Genomic DNA, 19342 nt, shown 5'->3' on the forward strand with positions numbered 1-19342 from the left:
CTGTTATTCCCATTCATAAAAAGTCTCTTCTTGAAAATTATTACCCTATTTCGCTAATTCCTATATTTGGAAAGATCTTTGAATCTTTGCTTAAGACACAGATTAAAGGGTATTTTGAACTCAATTCATTGTTCTATGAAAAACAGCCTAGCTTTAGGAAATCGCATTCAACCAGCTTGGCAGTTATGGATTTGTGTGACAAGGTGCTTAAGGGCTTTTGAGGGTGGCTTCTACTCTCATGCCACACTTATGATTTGTTGAGAGCCTTTGATTGTGTTGAACATGATATTTTTCAACAAAAATTGAATTACTACAAATTTGATGCCGGGAGTCTTCATTTACTTCAGTCTTATCTCAATGATAGAGGTCAGTATGTATTGTTTGGGAGGTGTGAGTCACAGAGTTTAGCACTGAAACATGGAGTTCCATAAGGCTCCGTTCTGGAGGCCTATTTTATTCTGGGTTTACGTCAACGATCTGCCTATTTGCCACAGTGGCTCTGTATTTTATCTCTATGCTGGATGACACATCTTTAAATGCTGAGGCTGGTGAAGCAAATATTTCTCACATATCTCAAGAGTCATGTGCTAACTTGAAAGACTTGGCTGTTTCAAACAGATTTTTGAATGAATGATGTTTGGATGAAACCAAAATCCAGCAGATTATTTTTTCTCTTCATGATCTTGTTCTTTCCCGCTTCTCCCGAATGTAACAGTAAATTTCCTTGGTGTCCCTCTTGATGGTGGTTTAACCTCGCTGAATACAAACAAAGATACAAAAAAAGATAGATACAGGTCCACTTTAATACATGTATTCAGTTATTATGCTGGCGGAGCCCTACCGGAGGTTTCGCAGAGCACACGTTAGAGAAAATGTGACTGAGTATGTGACATATGCTGATACCCACCGGCACTTTACCAGAAATAATGACTCCTTAATTTTTCACCTTTCCACTGACTTTCCAGATCAAGAAGTGGGGTTTCACACTATGGAGTGAAATTTTTTAATGTCCTACCAGCCTCTGTAAAGGTTTTGCCACTTTTTATATGCAAAAATAAAGTTATAGATTTCTTAATTAATAACCTTTTTGACTCAATTGAGGGATTTCTTCACTCTACTATGTTTGTTATTTCATGTTTTTATTGTGTTTCTGTTAAAGTTGCTTTGTATTTGTTAGTTTTACTTAGTGCTAAATGCTTGGCCTTGATGTAGTGTTCCTTTAATTGTGGATTACCTTATCTTAATTTAAGCCTTTGTAAGCAAATAGGCATTAATGTAACATTTGCTCAATAAAGACATTTTATTATTATTATTATATAGTATACATAGTTACAGGATGGGCTTTATTATTTGTAATACTTTTTTTCTGTATTTTGACTTGTGTAAATTTGTACTTTTTGGCATAAATAAATAGATAAAACTAGTTATCAAAACTTAGGATAGCACAAATCTCTAACAAAAATTATCTACATGTCTGCAATCTATGGAAAAAGTCTATAAGAATATTATTATACCTTTTTCATAAGTTAATACGATAACGAAGATACACAAGAGGTCCCAAAAAATGAAAAATTTTCAAAAAATGGGCTGTATCTTAAAGACTAAAACGGCTATAAAAAATTTGTTAACGGCAGCTTTTACGTCATGAAAAAATAGCAGGCTGTCGCGAAAACCGCATAGCGTTAACGCTAAAAATAATGGAGATAACCCGAAAAAGTACCACGCAAAATGGGACATCCTGTACTATAAAGCAAGTTTTTTTGACAGAAAGTAACAGTCTGACTACTGTTTCATGTCCACTTTTGAAATGCTTTACTTATGTGTGGGGTCAAAGACCTTTTTGGACTGCAAAGAAAGGGAGTTAGAGCTTTGATAGAACAGGGTTATAAGGATGACTGTAGGGCCACATTTAGAACTCTTAGAATACTCACACATCCTTCTCACTAAATTCTGGAGTGCTTGTTGTATGTCAGAAAAAATATTTAGCTGTTTGCCAGCAAAATAACCAGATTAGACATAAATATAATATAATATAATATAATAGTACTACCTTATAGCGGAAAATAAAGAGGTGTCAAGATAGTCCAGGTTTCTGGGCAATAAAATATTTGAATATTTTATCAAATGAACTAAAATCTTTGGGTGTGGTAAGTTTAAAGAAAAATTAAACTCATTTTTGTAGAATATATATTATTCAAAAAAAGAATTCTTTGCATATTTTTTTAGAAAAAGCATTTAATATGTAGAAACTTGATTGACCAGTGCCTATATATACAGGGTGTTGCAGCACCAGGCAGGACATAGAAAATCCCATAATTTCTAATATGGTCAAATATTGCCTCTCCTAATTATTTTAGAGAAAAAATGTATTAGAGTAATTTAAATAAAGATTAACAAGGTAACTTTTAATTTTGTATGTTTTCCCATTTAGAAGTTATTGGCGAAAATCTTGGTGACAATTTTGATTTTTGTCGCCACATACTTACAAGTGAGAATGTTAGGTAAGGGTAAACTGCCAAGTAAAGTTGTCATAATAAAATTGTGGTTTTAATTAAATTATTATTGCAAATTCGTACTATCGTACACATGGCCACAAATTATAATATAAACCAAGAAATTTCAATTTCAAAACCTTATAGAAACTTAACAAATTTGAATATTTTAATAAAACATATATTTTCTTAAAGCCTGAAAATTTGAGAATAGATATGACTCGTTTTATTTTCTGTTTTTGATGTGATATAAAATATTCCTAAAAATATAGAAAAAGTGCCATTTCGCTAGTTTGCGACCACCCCTCACAATTCGCGACCATTTTTAGGTTAGTTTGCGACCACCTTTTTATAGTGAATGTTCCTACATGGAAAGAGGGAAAAAACTCAAGACAAAATAAAATTTAATTTTTGAATAAAAAAAGGTACATATATTTTAACAAAAATGAGATCTACCGACAACTAACAGTAATAATAATACAAAATAAAAAACAAACAATAAAAATAAATAAATTAGCTTATTTTAAAATAAAAATATATATTAAGGTTCATAACAAAACCACTTTAGCACTGATCACATTTATAATCTTTGGCCGCAGCTATTGCATAAGGGATATCACAAAATTCAGTGCATTTTTTATGGTACCATTTATCGCAAAAATCACAGCCAATGTTTTTCATATCTTCATCTTCCGTATCACTGTTAAGTTCATTTGAACATAATGAACATGGAATTTTGGAAGTGCGTTCTGGTATATTCTCTTTGGTTTTTCTTGTTTTTTCTTTTCATCTGGTTACTTCCTGTTGTTTTTTATTAGTTTTGCAATTTTTCTTTTTATAATATTCTCTCCATTTACTTGAAGATATGGCACTAGGGGTTTCAACCTTATTTCTATTCGTATTTTTGCTTCTTTTTATGGGTTCTGGATATTTAAGATGTTTATCTAAAACACAATCCACATTATCAGAAATTGTACTTTTTGTTAATTTTTGATTAGATGTACTCTTGCTAGTCAGTGGCATTAAAACTTTAATGGATTTAGTTTTCACTTCTGCAGTACTGGGTAACTCGCCAACATTGGTTTGGATTTCATTAATGAAGGTATCATTAATGAAATCCACCAAATGACCAGGGAACTTAAGAACCGGATAAAGGCTCTTGAGTCCGCCCTGCCGTCTGCAAACACTGCGGTACAGGCCAGTACCGCAGTTGAAGCCCCCCTGCCGCCCTGGAAATGCCTGCTGAGTCCATGGAGATGGCCGAGCCTCCAGCACAGGAGCCTAGCTCCTGCCCTGTAACTCCAGCAGGCATCCATGACGAAGACGACGGGTTCCAACCTGTCGTCAGCAGGAGGAAAGGGAGGAAGACCTCGGACCCGGAGACGGTCCCAAGGAAGACTCCCACGAGTGTTCTTAAAACTATATTTTCTTATGTAAGTAATCTGTGTACACCCTAGAAGCTGTTCTGGGTTTAGATTTTCATATCTCAAAATAAGGAAAATATTAATTTTTTTATTCATCTATAACATTGACTAATAATGGTGAAAAGAAGTTGATGCAGAAAAATTGACTAATAATGGTGAAAATAACTTGGAAGGCTTACATCAGGAACACATAATAGTGAAGTATTTAGAGTGCTGTTTTGTTCAGATGGAGTTATAAGGTGTTTGGACGTTGATGGCTGGTCAGCAGGTTTCCAATTATCTACCAATGATATATCAATTATTGAAGAAACCAAAGATTCAAAATTCTCTTTGGGTTCTTTATTATCGATGGTTTGAATTTCAATAGGCAAAAAGTCTAATGGCCAATTATTATTAGAAGTGATAGCTAAAGTAGCTCGATCCCTTGATGATAAATCATTAATTGAAGGAACCAATGGGTCAAGAGTATCTCTGGACGGCTCTTGCTCTTTATTGTTGAGGATTTCAGGCAAAAAGTTAGCTTCTGTTGGCCAATGAGAAGTGATGCCTGAAGTAGTTGGTTCAGCATTATCTTGATATTCATTAGTTAGTCTCTTCCATTTTTCTGCTGAAACAATATTATTTTCAAGCGCTGCTACTTCATTTAAAATTACTTCCACTCTTGGGGCAGAGTGAAAAACCGAACTCGTCTCCGTTAAATATTCTGGAAGAGTCTTTAAGAATATCTAAGTAATTCATTTCCGAAAGATATTTATGTAATTCTCTGAACCATTTTTGAATGCTCTTGTCGGTTACAACAGCTCGTGCTTTAGTAATATTTTCAGCTTGTCTAAGTGATATCTCCGGATTTCTTCTTAAAAATCCTTTGTACCATGTTTCTCCAGGCAACTTGCTTTGATTAAATATTGCTTTGTTTGAATCAGCTTCAATTCTCGCTACAGTATGCATCAATAATTGTTTTGAGATTGGAAATCCACATTTTGCAATGTTAATCACCCAGTCCTTAATCTTTTTTTCTCCTTCTTCAGTTAATAATGGAGGTGGTCCAGGTTTTTTAAGAGATTCGGACCTTCTTCCGGCAAGTCTATCAAGAAGTGTAAGTAGTTTTCGGAACTTTATAAAATCGGCTGGCCTCCCTTATTTTCATTGTTTTATTTCTTATAGCAGAAAGTGCTTTTAGCAAATCTTCGCTGCTACAATTTTTTTTTTATTTTTGAAACCTTTTTTATTTTATTTTTTGAACTATTCTTTGCTACTGACTGCTTTATGCTTTTTCTGGGTGCCACTGAAAAAAAAAAACCTAAATGTTAGTGAGGTCAAGTTGTTACCTAAATCTCTGTGGTCGTAAAAATAAACATCATAACTTATTTACTTCAAAAATTATCTGAATTCGTGACCAAAATTTCCAATAAGAAAAACATGGTGGTCACGAATTAGATCTATTTAATCCAGATTTTTGACCACTAAATATAACAAATATATATTTAACTTTTTTACAATATTTAAATAAAAAATGGTGGTCTCAAACTAAAAAATAAGAACATTATTTTATATTTTACTAATAACTTAAAAACAAAAAGTCATTACCACCTTTTATAAATGTATTATCTAAGCTGCAAAAAGGCAACTAAAATGTCAGTTTTGCAACCACCCCGGTCGCAAACTAAAATTTAATATTTTTTATATATTAGTTCACGACCACCAAAAATTTTGTACAAAAGCATACTTTAAAAGTTATTTTATGATATAATTGCATGAAAAAATAAATCTACTATAATAATCAATTATTTTCTAACAAGTTTCACAATTAGAAAAGAAATTACTTACTATTTTCTGCGTCTGCAACACTAGCAAATTTTACATACATGTGACTTATCTCGATGAACTGTCAACAGTGACTGTTTAATGATTTTTAAATGCTTGACGGTTTACATCCCCACCAAAAATTTTCCGGTTCATGTTCTTGAAAGGGTTATATGCAGCAACTTTGCTGTTTTAGATAAGAAATAGTGAATTATTTACTATTTATTTTAGATTAAAGCCAAAAGTGGATGCAAACTAGCACTGGTCGACGAACTGGCACATTGACCCTAGATCAATAATTTGGTCTCCTTACATGAATAATTGTATGGCACTAGAGAGAGTTCAAAATAATTTTTTACAATTCTGCCTTTATAAACTTTGCATTCCAGTTCCTAATGACAAAGTTTACTTAAGAGAAGGACTGAGAAGGATTTAATGTTTATTTATAAACTTTTAATTGACCTTGTGATTTATCCCAAACTACTTAATAAAATTTCATTTAATATTTCAAATGGTAATCTGAGGGTAAATTGATTGTTTTCTTTCCATCATCATTGTACCAACTATGCTAAATAAATAAATAAGCTTGCACTCGCCTGTCGAAAGAACCTTGAGGCTAGCAAACTCTAATGGAATTGAAGTTTTGGTCATTTCCTTATTGCATTTTAAGAGTCTTATTAAGAATTGGAAGGATTTTGTTTTTTTAAATTTTTGTTATATTACTATAATTCTGTTATATTACTTGGGCTTACTATTCGCATTAATTGGAACCAAAACTTAATTTATATTGTGCCTTAAATTAGAATTTACATTAGTAAGAAAACCTATTTAAATACATTTGCAATTGAGTTAACAAATAAGAAGTCACTTAAAATTTTAAAATGTGATTTAATATTTGTCAATCAATATGGCATCTGCAAATGCTGGCAATATTTACAGGATCATAAGAGCCTTGTCTAATCAATCAAATATCAAAAACAAAGCAAAATACTTACCTTATCACTGTCAGTCATATTATTTTCTACACAAGAATGTAACCAAAAGTTATACACACATCTAAGTAGTGTGCAATAAAATTAATTGGGCCAATTTAGACTGGCCTACACGGCGGAAAAACAAGTAATAGATTATATAGTATGCTTCACACTGCTGCCCAAAGGATAAATTTTTTTGAGACACACCTAATAATGAAATGTTGATTCATTTGTTTATTCAGTAACCAAAGTTGTCTTTTAATTTATTCTTTTTAAAATAAAGTTGTATTTTTGTAGACCGCTACGGCGGTATAAGGATAAACGGGAGCAAAATTATTAAAAAAAGGATAAAAAAAAAAAAGAGGGAAATGACAGTTCTATTAGGGAGACGCCATGACAGTCAGTGCACCTGCTGGAAATCGGTTTTTGGTTTTTTAACTGGTTTTCCGCACCCCCAAATAAAATTTTCGTAATATTTAAGGCAAAATCCGGCCTTCCAATACTTCTAACCAGTAAACTTACCAAATTCCGGCCTCTGCCTCCTTTTTCTGGCTTCCGTTCAACACTATCCTAGGGTGTTAGACAAAATCACGAATACATTGAGGAATATACATACAGTTTCTGGCAGTCCCGCGCACTATGCATTAATTATTTTACACTAGAAAGTACATAGAATAATTGGTCACTAATCCGGGATAAATCTGCACGGATTTATTCACTTTTTTCCTCAAAAATCCTTCGCTAATACGAGTCTTGGGTGCGGCGGTCCCGGTCCCTACTTTCTGCTTTCTGTAACGATTATGGAGCCTACAATGACGTCACGGACACCATCTTTAATCAACGCCACCTTACGGGGTCATGGACACGTATGACGTCATGGGGCAGAAAACGATTTTATTATTCTATACTCAGTTGGCCTGGTGGATGACAGATGGTGTCAGTAATAGCAGTAAGGTCGCTTGATAAGAAAGTAAACATTTCTGTGGCTCCATCCTTATGGAGAAAACAGAAAAAAAAAAAAAATTATGGAATAAACATTGCAGGCTTATTTCATATACATTTATCACTATTTACAGAACGGTCCTCTGGGAAGCAGGATTAAAATTATGTTTAGAAATTTAATGAAAATTTGGAAACCTGGTGAGGTGATTCACAACCTCTTAGCAGAGGTACCGGAGTAATGTAAAGCCTCGTTTTCACGGTGATAGTTTTCGCGACAGTTGCTATCATGATAGTGTCTGTCACACGAACTATCAGGAACTGTCGCCATGTAAATAAGCCGATAGTAGCTATCACGCTATCGCGATAGTCATTTCGTACTCTCTCGCTTGCCTAGATAGTTCGGCATAACTTTCATGATATTTTGTTGTTGTTTTGTTAAAATTTAACGTGGAACGTGATTTTTGCAATATACTCGTACATATAATATAATAATTATTGTAAAACTGCAAAGTAAATAAAAATGAGCAATAGACAATTTGATATACTTAATTTTTTGGAAGAATATGAAAGGTTACCATGTTTATGGAAAAAAAGCCCTCCCGATTTTAAAAACAGCGAAGAGGGATCATGCTGAAGAAATTCTGCTGCCCTTATCAGGACTTTCTACGTTGAAAGAACTAAGGTAGAAAATTAGGAGCATAAGATGTACATATAATCAAGAAGTGGCTAAAATAAAGAAGTCTATGGGAACTGGCACGGGAGCCTGTAATATGTATAAACCAAAACTTGTATGGTTTTCCGTAGCTGATAGTTTTTTAAGACATAATTTGGAAGAAAACGAGTCAGAATCTGATTTGGTAAGTTTTATTTCCATTATTTTTATACAAATAGCGAGACCAAAAAATAGATGATGAATTTTAAAGTCTTTTCTCTATTCTATCATTCTATACTGCCAATCAACTGCCCCTGCCTCTATAAAATAGTTAGCAAGGTCTTCTCTTTTTTGCCGAGCTTTAGGTAAATAGTTACGCTTCAGTGTTGCATTTAATTCAACTATACCATTTGACTTGGCACTGCGCCAATTACCAGGAATTATTTGTCCTGTTTCATGATCCTCAATATCTGCTGTAACTGTTGTATCATTTCTCACTTTTCTTATCCAGTTGTGCAAAACACGTGCAGCTTTTATTAATTTTACTACTGTGTGAGGAGCAAGTGATATTGGCGATCTGAATACACAAAAACGGGCTGAAATGATTCCAAATGCATTTTCTACTGTACGTCTCGCTCTACAGTGTCTATAATTAAATACTTTCTGGGCAACAGTTAATCGTTCTCGTCTGGGATAGGGTTTCATTAAATATGGCTTGAGTGGAAATGCTTCATCCCCTAAGATAACAGATCCGTCAGGTTGGTTCAATAAATTTTCCTCAATAGCTTTTTGAAGAGACGACTTGGCAAATATTTAATTATCTGAACTGCTGCCATAACTACCAATATCAATATAGGTAGTTATTGATATGATCCACCATTGCCGGCAGTACAATGCTAAATGTTCCTTTGTAGTTAAAATATTGAGAACCGGAATTCGGAGGGCACTGAAGGAGCACGTCGATTGCTCCAATACAATTAAGAAAATTCCAGCGAGTTTCAAATCCATTTATCACTTTATTCCATTCATTTTTTACTTTGAGGAACCTAAAAAATAATAATACGTTTATTGAAACAATTCTAAATTATTAAAATATTATTTTATCTTTGTTTTTATTGCAGATGTTTTCAAAAGAAACTGAGAAAAATGCGGAGTCTGCAACATCATATCAAGAATCGACGTGTGGTACAATAATATAATAGTGATATATGTTATTTATTTTCAAGTATCATACGGTATATTAATTTGTTATACAATGAATTATTATTATTGTTAAATATTTATGCAATATTATTGCATACGTATGCACGACAATTATGTAGAACACTGTTTTTAAAATAACTACTAATATACCAGATATCATCGAAGAGAGTAATATACAATGGTGTAAGCGCATTTGGCATTCTTATTTATAATTCCTAAATCGAACCTTCACATGGCGACCCTGCCAGTGCCAAACACCATTTTTTAGTGCATTTTTCAGTAAGAGTAGTAATTGTTCTATATGTATATAGTACAAAAAGAAAAATGTTTATAGTAAAACCGTGGTAAAAGTATGGGAGCTAGTTGCTGTAAAGTGTGCTAATGTACAGTAACATACAGTGTGAGTCAATATGGGTACTACTAACACCAAGCATGCTGAAGTTACGGACACAGGTGTTGTAAACTCCAATTTTATAGTGGAAGAACAAGCTATAAATGTCCCTATGGATATCCGTATTCTGCTGTATATAATCACTGTGGCTGTTGTAACCTTGATGTTACTAAAAATTAGGAAGGCTTACCGCAGAAACATGAAAAGAGACTTGTCAAGAAGTCTTATGCTGAAAGCTCCAGTTGGTGATGTCTAAGTAAGACTATTACATAGTGGTTTGTGTTTGTGAGTCCGTGTTAGTGAAAGAAGAAACAATGTGTTGGTGTAGAAAAACATTTTAGTAAAACCTGAAAGCAGTGACATTAAGGGCGAGCGATTAAACGCCACCTGCTTATTGGATGATGGAAGAAGGAGATGTAATGGAGATTTTGCATCCGTCCCAGGACATGGACCACACAAATGTTATATTATAGTTGGTATGTAATTTTATTTATTTGTGTATATTTAGAATAAGATTTTTTTGGCTATTTAGCAGTTTTAAAATATTTTTGGGGGTAAAACTATTTTTTTTATTAGTTCATAAAGTAATCGAAAGTTATAATATTATAATATATTAAATAATATATTATAAAGTTACATATTACATATATATAGCTGAATAATAATTTTTATGTTGGATTTTTGTTTACATTTTTCATGTACTACTATTATGTTAGATTTTTTTTACCGTAATTTAGGCTAAATTTAGTTATTTTTATGTCATCAACTTGGGAAGAACTTTATACCAAGTTATCAAATTTAAAAATATTAATTACTAACGAATCAAAAAGAGTCTTAAAAAAAATACCTAAATCAGAGGAAATTAAAAAAGAAGTTAGGGATAATTTACTTAAACACTATAATACCTTTGTGCAACTTGTATTACATGATTACAAAAATTTAAGTCAAGAACAGTATTTTGCTATTAAAAAACTTTTTTCCGTCTGAAGAGATAAAGTAGTCAGGGTATATCAAATATTAAATGTTTCGTATAGAATACCTACATCGTGCACTGAACTAATTGATCCAAACGTGATTGAGGAGGATATTATTGACAGTGAAAACTCTTCAGAGGGTTCAGACGAAGAAAATACAAACACTGAAATTAAAATTGAAACTGGCAAAATGGCGATGACTAAAATAGATTTTTTTAATTTCACCAGCAGGGTTTTGTGCAATGATTTTGATGGCTCAGCGGATAAACTTCGATCTTTTATTGACGCACTAACTTTAATCCAAAAAAATTGCGAAGGGCACGAAGCAAATGCCGTGGCTCTTATTAAAACTAAATTAGTTGGTAAAGCAAAAGACCTTATTGGCGATAATGATACCATACCAATTATAATTCAAAAACTAACAAGCAATATTAAGGGTGAAGGTTCGCAGTTAGTTTTGGCAAAATTATTAGCTCTTAAACAAGGATCCAGCGATACATCAAAATATGCATCTGACATAGAAGCTTTAGCAACAAGCTTAAAAAGAGCGTACATAAATGAAGGTGTACCAGTAAATGTAGCAGAGGGTTATACGACTAATATTGCAGTTAAAGCCCTAAAATCGAATGCAACCTCAGAAAGATCCAGGTTGATAATGGAAGCAGGCACATTCAACACAACTCAAGACGCCTTGACAAAGTTTGTTAGCGTCGAAACTGAATCAAAAAATTCTACAGTCCTTTTTACACAAAATCGATTCAACAATAGAGGAAATTCAAATTATAGAGGTCATTATCCTAGGGCGCAAGGACAATGGAAAAGAGGAGGATTTAATAGAAATCCTGAAGTTCCTATCCATAATAATTATCATGGTGGCCATAACAGATATAGAGGTCACAGGGGCTATTCTCAACGAGACAGAGGAAACTATTCTGTGCGCAGCTTTGAGACAGATAATTCGGGAAACGAATTATCACCCCAACCAGGTCCATTGGGGGAGCAATAAATATTTTTAACATGGACCTGTCGTTGTCAAATTTTATCGTCGTTCAGACCAAAATGACACAAAATGAAACAATAACATTAATCGTAGATACTGGTGCCGATATTTCTTTAATTGAGCGAACAAAAATCGATAAAAACCAAATAGTTGACAGAGCAAATGCTAGCAGGATAAACGGTGTTACAGAAGGACATATAACTTCCATAGGTACTACTAAAACTGTAATGTTTATTGATAATTTTTCTTTAAAACAAAATTTTCACATAGTTGAGGATAATTTTCCCATACCAGCAGATGGAATTCTTGGTAGAGATTTTATTACACAATATCAATGTCAATTAGACTACTCTAATTGGACAATGCAAATAAGACTGTATAATAATTTAATCTCTATACCAATTCATGACAGCCCTGCAAAAGATATGTTAATTATCCCCCCGAGATGTGAAATAATTAGAAAAGTAGAAAAGTTAAAATATCTTAAAGAAGATTCGGTTGTATTAAATAACGAAATATCCCCAGGCGTTTTCATAGCATCAACCATAATTTCTAGGTCAAGTCCAATAATTAAAATTCTAAATACAACATGCGAAACCATAACCATAAATAATCCTAAAATTGTAACCGAACCCCTAAAAAACTTTTCGTGTTATCAATTGCATTGTAATCAAAATAACCGAAAAGATCAACTATTAAAGGAATTAAATAAAAACATCCCAGAATGCGCGAAAAACGAAACCACCGAATTATGCATGGAATTTGCTGATATATTTAGGTTAAAATGTGATAAATTAACAACAAACAATTCTTATAAGCAAAAAATTAAATTAGCTGATGAGGAACCTTTCTATATAAAAAATTATCGAACACCGCTTTCCCAATCTAAAGAAATAAATGCACAGGTAAGTAAAATGTTAGAGGAAAACATAATAGAGGAACCTAATGCTGTTTACAATAGTCCAATCCTTTTGGTACCTAAGAAATCTAAGGGTCATAATAAAAAATGGCGACTAGTAGTGGATTTTAGAGAGGCAAATAAGAAAATTATCCCTGATAAATTTCCATTGCCTCGAATTGACGATATTTTAGACCAACTAGGCCGTGCTAAATGGTTTTCAACCCTAGATTTAAAGGCGGGCTTTCATCAAATACCACTTGCAGAAGAATCTAGAGATTTCACAACTTTTAGTACAAGTACAGGTAGCTACAGATTTACAAGGTTACCATTTGGCCTCAGAATAAGCCCAAACAGTTTCCAGAGGATGATGAATATAGCATTTGCTGGAATAAGACCTGAAAAGGCTTTCTTGTACATGGATGACGTAATTGTAATTGGTTGTTCAAAAAATCATCATTTACAAAATTTACGTAGTGTATTTGAAACGTGCAGAAAATACAATTTAAAATTAAATCCCGAAAAATGCAATTTTTTTTTCGCAAGAAGTTACTTACCTAGGTCACAGGATTACTAGTAATGGAATTTTGCCTGACGAGTCAAAATACGACATTATTAATAAATACCCAGAGCCTAGAAATGCTGATGAAGTAAAACGCTTTATAGCATTTTGTAACTATTATCTCAGGTTTATTTGAAACTTTGCAGAAATTGCAAAACCTCTTAATATGTTAACAAGAAAAAATACGCAATTCGAATGGAGTGAAAAATGTAAACAAGCTTTTATTTATCTTAAAAATTCGTTGTTGCAACCCGAAATTTTGCAATACCCAGACTTTAATAAACAATTTATTTTAACAACAGACGCATCAAAAAATGCTTGTGGTGCTATATTATCACAAAACTTTAATGAGCAAGAATTGCCAATAGCTTACGCTTCAAAATCATTCACTAAAGGAGAATCTAATAAAGCGACTATAGAACAAAAATTAGTAGCCATCCACTGGGCGATTCAGTATTTTAGGCCATATTTGTACGGAAATAAATTTTTGCTAAAATCTGACCATAAGCCTTTAGTGTATCTCTTTTCTATGAAAGACCCATCTTCAAAACTTACCAGGATGCGATTAGATTTAGAAGAATATAAATTTGAAATTGAATATATTAAAGGAAAGGACCTACATTGTCCTCGATAAAGCAGATGCATTATCGAGAATTTGTATTAGCGAACTAAGCGATTTGGCGATAAATAACAAAACAGTCAACGTATTTGCAGTAACACGGGCAATGGCAAAAAAGGATACTACCTTAACAGAAGATAATAGCAAGAATGCTAGCATGCCGTTTACGGTTAAACCAAAAGTCCTAGAGACTTTAGAATATAGTAATGTTTTAAAATTAGCTTATGTAAAATTTAAAATTCAGCATAAATATCTATGGATACTTATGGGTAAGAATAAAGATTTTATGATCGAGGATAAAATGTTAATCAGTAATGACAAAACATTCTTAGGAACAGTTTTGTCTAAGCTGGAAAAAATGACTGCTGATTGCAACATTAAGGAACTAAAGCTAAAAATAACAGATGAAATATTTAAATTGTGCACAATAAACGAATTAAAAAATATTGCTTTAAGTAAATTAAAAAATCTTACTATTTTTCTGTATGAAGAGCCCAAAATTATTAAAAATAATGATGACAAGTTAGCGTTAGTACAGGAATATCATGATAATCCACTTACCGGAGGTCACTGCGGACAGAAAAAATTGCTTAAGAAGCTAAGAGCAAATTACCGATGGAAAGGAGTGTCCCGCGATGTCAACAAATACGTTAAAAAATGTCAAAAGTGTCAAATTAATAAGTGAAAAATAACTCATTCAGAGCCAATGGTAATAACACCTACACCACAAAAAGCATTTGACATCACATGTATCGACACGATTGAACCATTCAGAAAAACTCCTAACAACAATATTTATGCAATAACAATCCAGTGCGAGTTAACTAAATTTGTCAAAATTATCCCTATTCCGAATAAAGAAGCTAAAACTATAGCTAGGGCAATGTTTAATAAATTTATACTTAATTATGGCCCAATGCAGGAAATCAGAACCGATATGGGCACTGAGTATAAAAACGAAGTACTTACATCACTTTCTTAACTTCTAAAAATTAAACATTCTATTTCGACAGCCTACCATAGTCAAACTATAGGTGGTTGCGAAAGAAATCATAGAGTCTTAAATGAGTTTCTTAGAATGTGCATAAACGAAATGCAAGACGATTGGGATGAATGGGCAAACTATTTCAGCTTTTGTTATAACACAACTCCCAGTGTATATCACGAATATACGCCATTTGAATTAGTTTTTGCACGTAAGGTTGATTTTTCTAATATTTTAAATGGTACTTTTATAGACCCTGTATATAATATCGACGCATATTATCAAGAAGTCAGATATCGCTTACAAATTGCAAATAGACGAGCCAATGATTTTATTCAAAAAGCAAAAGTTCAGCGAAAATTAGAATACGATAAACAGTCTAAAGAAATATATTTAAAACCCGGTGACTCAGTACTTTTAAATAATGAAAATAGAACGAAATTTGACCCTTGGTATAAAGGCCCTTTCGTGGTAGAGGAGGTAGAAGGTGTAAATTGTATATTAAGTAATAGTAAAAGTGACGCTAAAGTGAAAGTGCATAAAAATAGATTACAGCATTTTTATAAGTGATTAAAGTGAAAAAGCCATTTTCAGTGTTTATCGTAGAAAAATTAAAAGAAAAACAATTAATTATGTCAATTATAGCAGTTGTACCGAAAAGAAAACATGTACTAGTTTTAATTTACTAACCTTGTAACCTAATATTTTATAATACATATTATGTACTCATAAGACAATGCAAAGCTTCGCAAAAATTGAGGTTCATAATTTAATAACTTAACACGTATTGTTTAGACTTCGAAATAGTTAAGAATTATGTAACATTATTTAAATTAAATAACTTAAGTACATGTGTACTTTAATTAAGTAATAAGTTTATTTAGGTAATAAGTTTGTTTAAGTAAAATCAGGGTTAACATTTTAGGTTTCATTTTTAAATTAAAAAAAAAAACAAATATTTAAATCTATACTCGATCGATAAATACTTTTCTTTTCTATCCTTTCTTTATTATTTATTTTCTTTCTATTATTCCTCTTATCTTTTTCTTAACACTTTCCTTAAACCTCTAATAATTTTATTTTTATTGTAAAATAGAAGTGTAAAATGTAGTAAAAAAGCGCATATACCTTATGAATATTTATTTTTGTACGAAAGTACTCCATTTTTATTTCATTAAAAATGTAGTTCATTCTTTCAAAAGGGGGAGATGTGGTACAATAATATAATAGTGATATATGTTATTTATTTTCAAGTATCATACGGTATATTAATTTGTTATACAATGAATTATTATTATTGTTAAATATTTATGCAATACTATTTCATACGTATGCACGACAATTATGTAGAACACTGTTTTTAAAATAACTACTAATATACCAGATATCATCGAAGAGAGTAACATACAATGGTGTAAGCGCATTTGGCATTCTTATTTATAATTCCTAAATCGAACCTTCACAGACGCAAGAACCTAAGGAGCTTCAAGAAACCCCTTCCAGTAGTTCGATGAGAACGACACAGGCAAGTTTTAAACGAGCCAATGTGGAGCTCACATCAGATGGATTGACGCAAGAGCCTACGGAAAATGAAGAAATCTCTTCTGTCAGTTCAGGAAAAAGAATAAAGATAAATCGCATAAGATCCAACCGTAAAGGAATGAAGAATGATGATGAATCTTTAAATGATAAAAAAGTTTTGAAAGAAGTGTCATCCCAAAAACTATCTGTTCCTTCCAATGAATTTGATGTATTTGGAAAACATGTTTCTTCTCAACTACAGCTTCTTCCATTAAAAGATGCAATCATACTACAGGGTGATATCCAGAAATTAATAACCACTGCTCGACTACGTCATTTCCAAGAACAGAATTTAAATAATACTGCATCTGACAATAAAACAGATGTCACCTTTAATAGCGAAACAGATCAACACAATACAGAACCGTCAACTTCTTCAAAGGAAAAGATATATTATAGCTTGCAGAACGTTCAGAAACCAGAGCCACGCCTTGTAAATTATTTTTCGAATTGGGCGGGAGATGATAATGATGATTTGGACTGTTAATAATAATATAGATACTTAGTTAAATTTTCTTAGAATATTCTGTTGCTTTCATTAAATATCCTAACTTTTTTATGTTTTGTATAATTAAAGACATTCAAAATTATTGTGCGTTAATACCTAGTATTACATACCATAACATAATCTTTCAATACTTCGTATATGGCGTCAAAGACATCTGGTAGAAACTGGCTTAAAGATCCCAGTGAGTCGCCAGTAGCAAGATATCGACAAGCTATTTGAAGTTTTAGCTTTGCTAGTAGAGGCATTCGCATAACAGTATTATTCTTTTGTATCTTACTGCTAACCTAAAAAAAAAACGTTTTTTACTAGAATTTACAATTATTATTAATTATTAACCAGTTCAAAATTTACTTACCTTTTTTGCTAACGTATTAAACATTTTATAATTCATGCGTAAAAAATTAAAAAAGCTTTTGGGATCTTCTACAGCAAGTTCTTTTAAAAGTGTTGCAGAAGCACCAAGTATTCTTCTCCTGCCTATCCATTTTCTCACCTATATATTTTTAGATTTTTTCTTTTTTCTGCGTTTTATTTTAATTATTTCAACAACAACAGCAGCTACCGCAGCAATTAACTCTATGTCGGCCATCTTGTTATTGGTTACTATCGTGATATTTTTGTGTACGTGTAGACACCTCATCCTTTCATGAAAGGACTATCGAGACTATCATAAGAGCACTTTCACGAGAGTACTATCTTCGTGAAAACGATGCTTTAGCAACGAAATACCAGCAACGGCGGTTGGCGGCTCACGAGGACGCGCGCGATATCGAAGCGGTGCTTGTGAAAATTGATAGTTTACTCAACACAAGAAATTCCTTTTTACTTTACGAAAACTTGTAAATTTTTCACAAGGATATTCGGCAATGCTGCCATACTTAACCCAAATCTCTAAGGTTTGTATAAAAGTCGTCAGTGATTAACGACGTCAATGATAAATTCTGGTTTTCACTTGGAATTTCTTATAAGTGAATTTTCTATTGTTCAATGTTCGTATACTACTTTATCAAATAAAAAAACTTTTATTTGCTTCAATTACAACTTTACAGTGCATCGTCCCAAAGCAAAAAAGAATCTTAATAAACCGGATAAAACATTGAAGTCTTAAAGCATTGGAAAACATTGAAGTCTTAGAACATTGTTCTAAGATTAAAGTCTTTAACCTATAAGAAAAATATACACACGATTAATTAACATAAGTGAACAAGATAGGTCCAAACAAAGCAATTTCTTTAAAAATAATTCAATTTCCAGTGGTGTATCCAATAAATTCTTGTAATGTGTCCTGGACACAGAGAAATATGGTCTTTATATTTATTTTAAATTTTCTGAACTGCATTAGTTTGATGCTGTCAACTGTCAAGATGATTACATAATTTAATACAAATTATTTCAAAATTATTGTATAACGCGATGTTGACGTAAAACTATTAAAGACTTTGTTCTAGTGTCCTAGGGACGTCAAATTTCATGAATAATAAACTTAGATAGGTTGGTTGTCGCATGTAACAAACATTCAAAAATAAAAAGTGTAGGCACTGTTATAATTTGGACTTTTTTAAAGTGAATTCTACATGACTTATTGTATCATAGCTTTGCAATTACCCTAATTACCACTTTTTATTATTTAAAAACAGTGAAAACATCCTTAGAGTTTCCCCAAACCAGAATCCCATAAAGTACTCGGCTCTGAAACGATTCAAAAAGCTTGGAAGATAAGATTACTCGAGATTATCGGGAGAATTGAATATTAAAGGTTTTTTTTTCTATATTTCATAACAATAAGATTGCACTAAACCGCTTTTTTGCTACCTGTAATTCTTCTGTCAGCATATACAATAGAGCAGGGGCAATATTGACTCTAAGATCTCAAGTTCCGATCTTTAAGAAATATAGGCTTATAAATTGGTATGAATTTCCTGTTATTCCATATAGCGATAATTTTTGCAGCAAAAAATCATCATAGTCGTTGTATCCACCCCCCTCTCAAAGGCATCCACCGTATCCACAATCAACCCTTGTATAGCATTAGATGTGGAAAGACCCTGTCTAAAGCCAAACTGAGATGCTGAAAGTAAATAATTTTTAGAGAGAAAAGCTGTTATTCTTTTTAAGAATTCAAGTTCTATAATTTTGGATGGAATCCGAACAACTGATATTGAACGATAAATACATCAATCTCTTTTTTTATGAATTTATTACTTAAGCCAATAAATCTATCATATTTTTAGCACTATTAATCAAGTCAGATACATCTGTCTAGATAAAAGGAGTGAGAAAGATAGAAGAATTTTATTTTTTTCAACATTTTATTTTTAATGCAGCCATTTCTAC

The 19342-nt window shown here is 32.3% G+C and overlaps 1 protein-coding gene and 1 long non-coding RNA gene across 3 annotated transcripts in view; both read right to left on the reverse strand.

Moving 5' to 3' along the window:
• LOC126738235 (guanine nucleotide-binding protein subunit beta-1) overlaps positions 1-7504 on the reverse strand; it is a 54912-nt gene extending 47408 nt beyond the window's left edge. The window contains exon 1 of one of the 2 annotated variants that reach the window (XM_050443474.1): positions 7216-7504. The gene's annotated coding sequence lies outside the window, so the exon portion shown is untranslated. Of the gene's footprint in view, positions 1-6714; positions 6966-7215 lie in introns of those variants that run through there. The other variant, XM_050443475.1, reaches the window with a different exon arrangement.
• A 979-nt stretch (positions 7505-8483) lies between these two features.
• LOC126738241 (uncharacterized) lies at positions 8484-14567 on the reverse strand. The gene is made up of 2 exons (XR_007661270.1): positions 14496-14567; positions 8484-9333 (listed from the first exon to the last, which is right to left on the reverse strand). It is a non-coding gene; the product is annotated as an uncharacterized LOC126738241 (long non-coding RNA).
• Positions 14568-19342: the final 4775 nt, after the last annotated feature.

The sequence above is a fragment of the Anthonomus grandis genome, chromosome 7 (assembly GCF_022605725.1).
Source record: "Anthonomus grandis grandis chromosome 7, icAntGran1.3, whole genome shotgun sequence".
Lineage (NCBI taxonomy): Eukaryota > Metazoa > Arthropoda > Insecta > Coleoptera > Curculionidae > Anthonomus > Anthonomus grandis.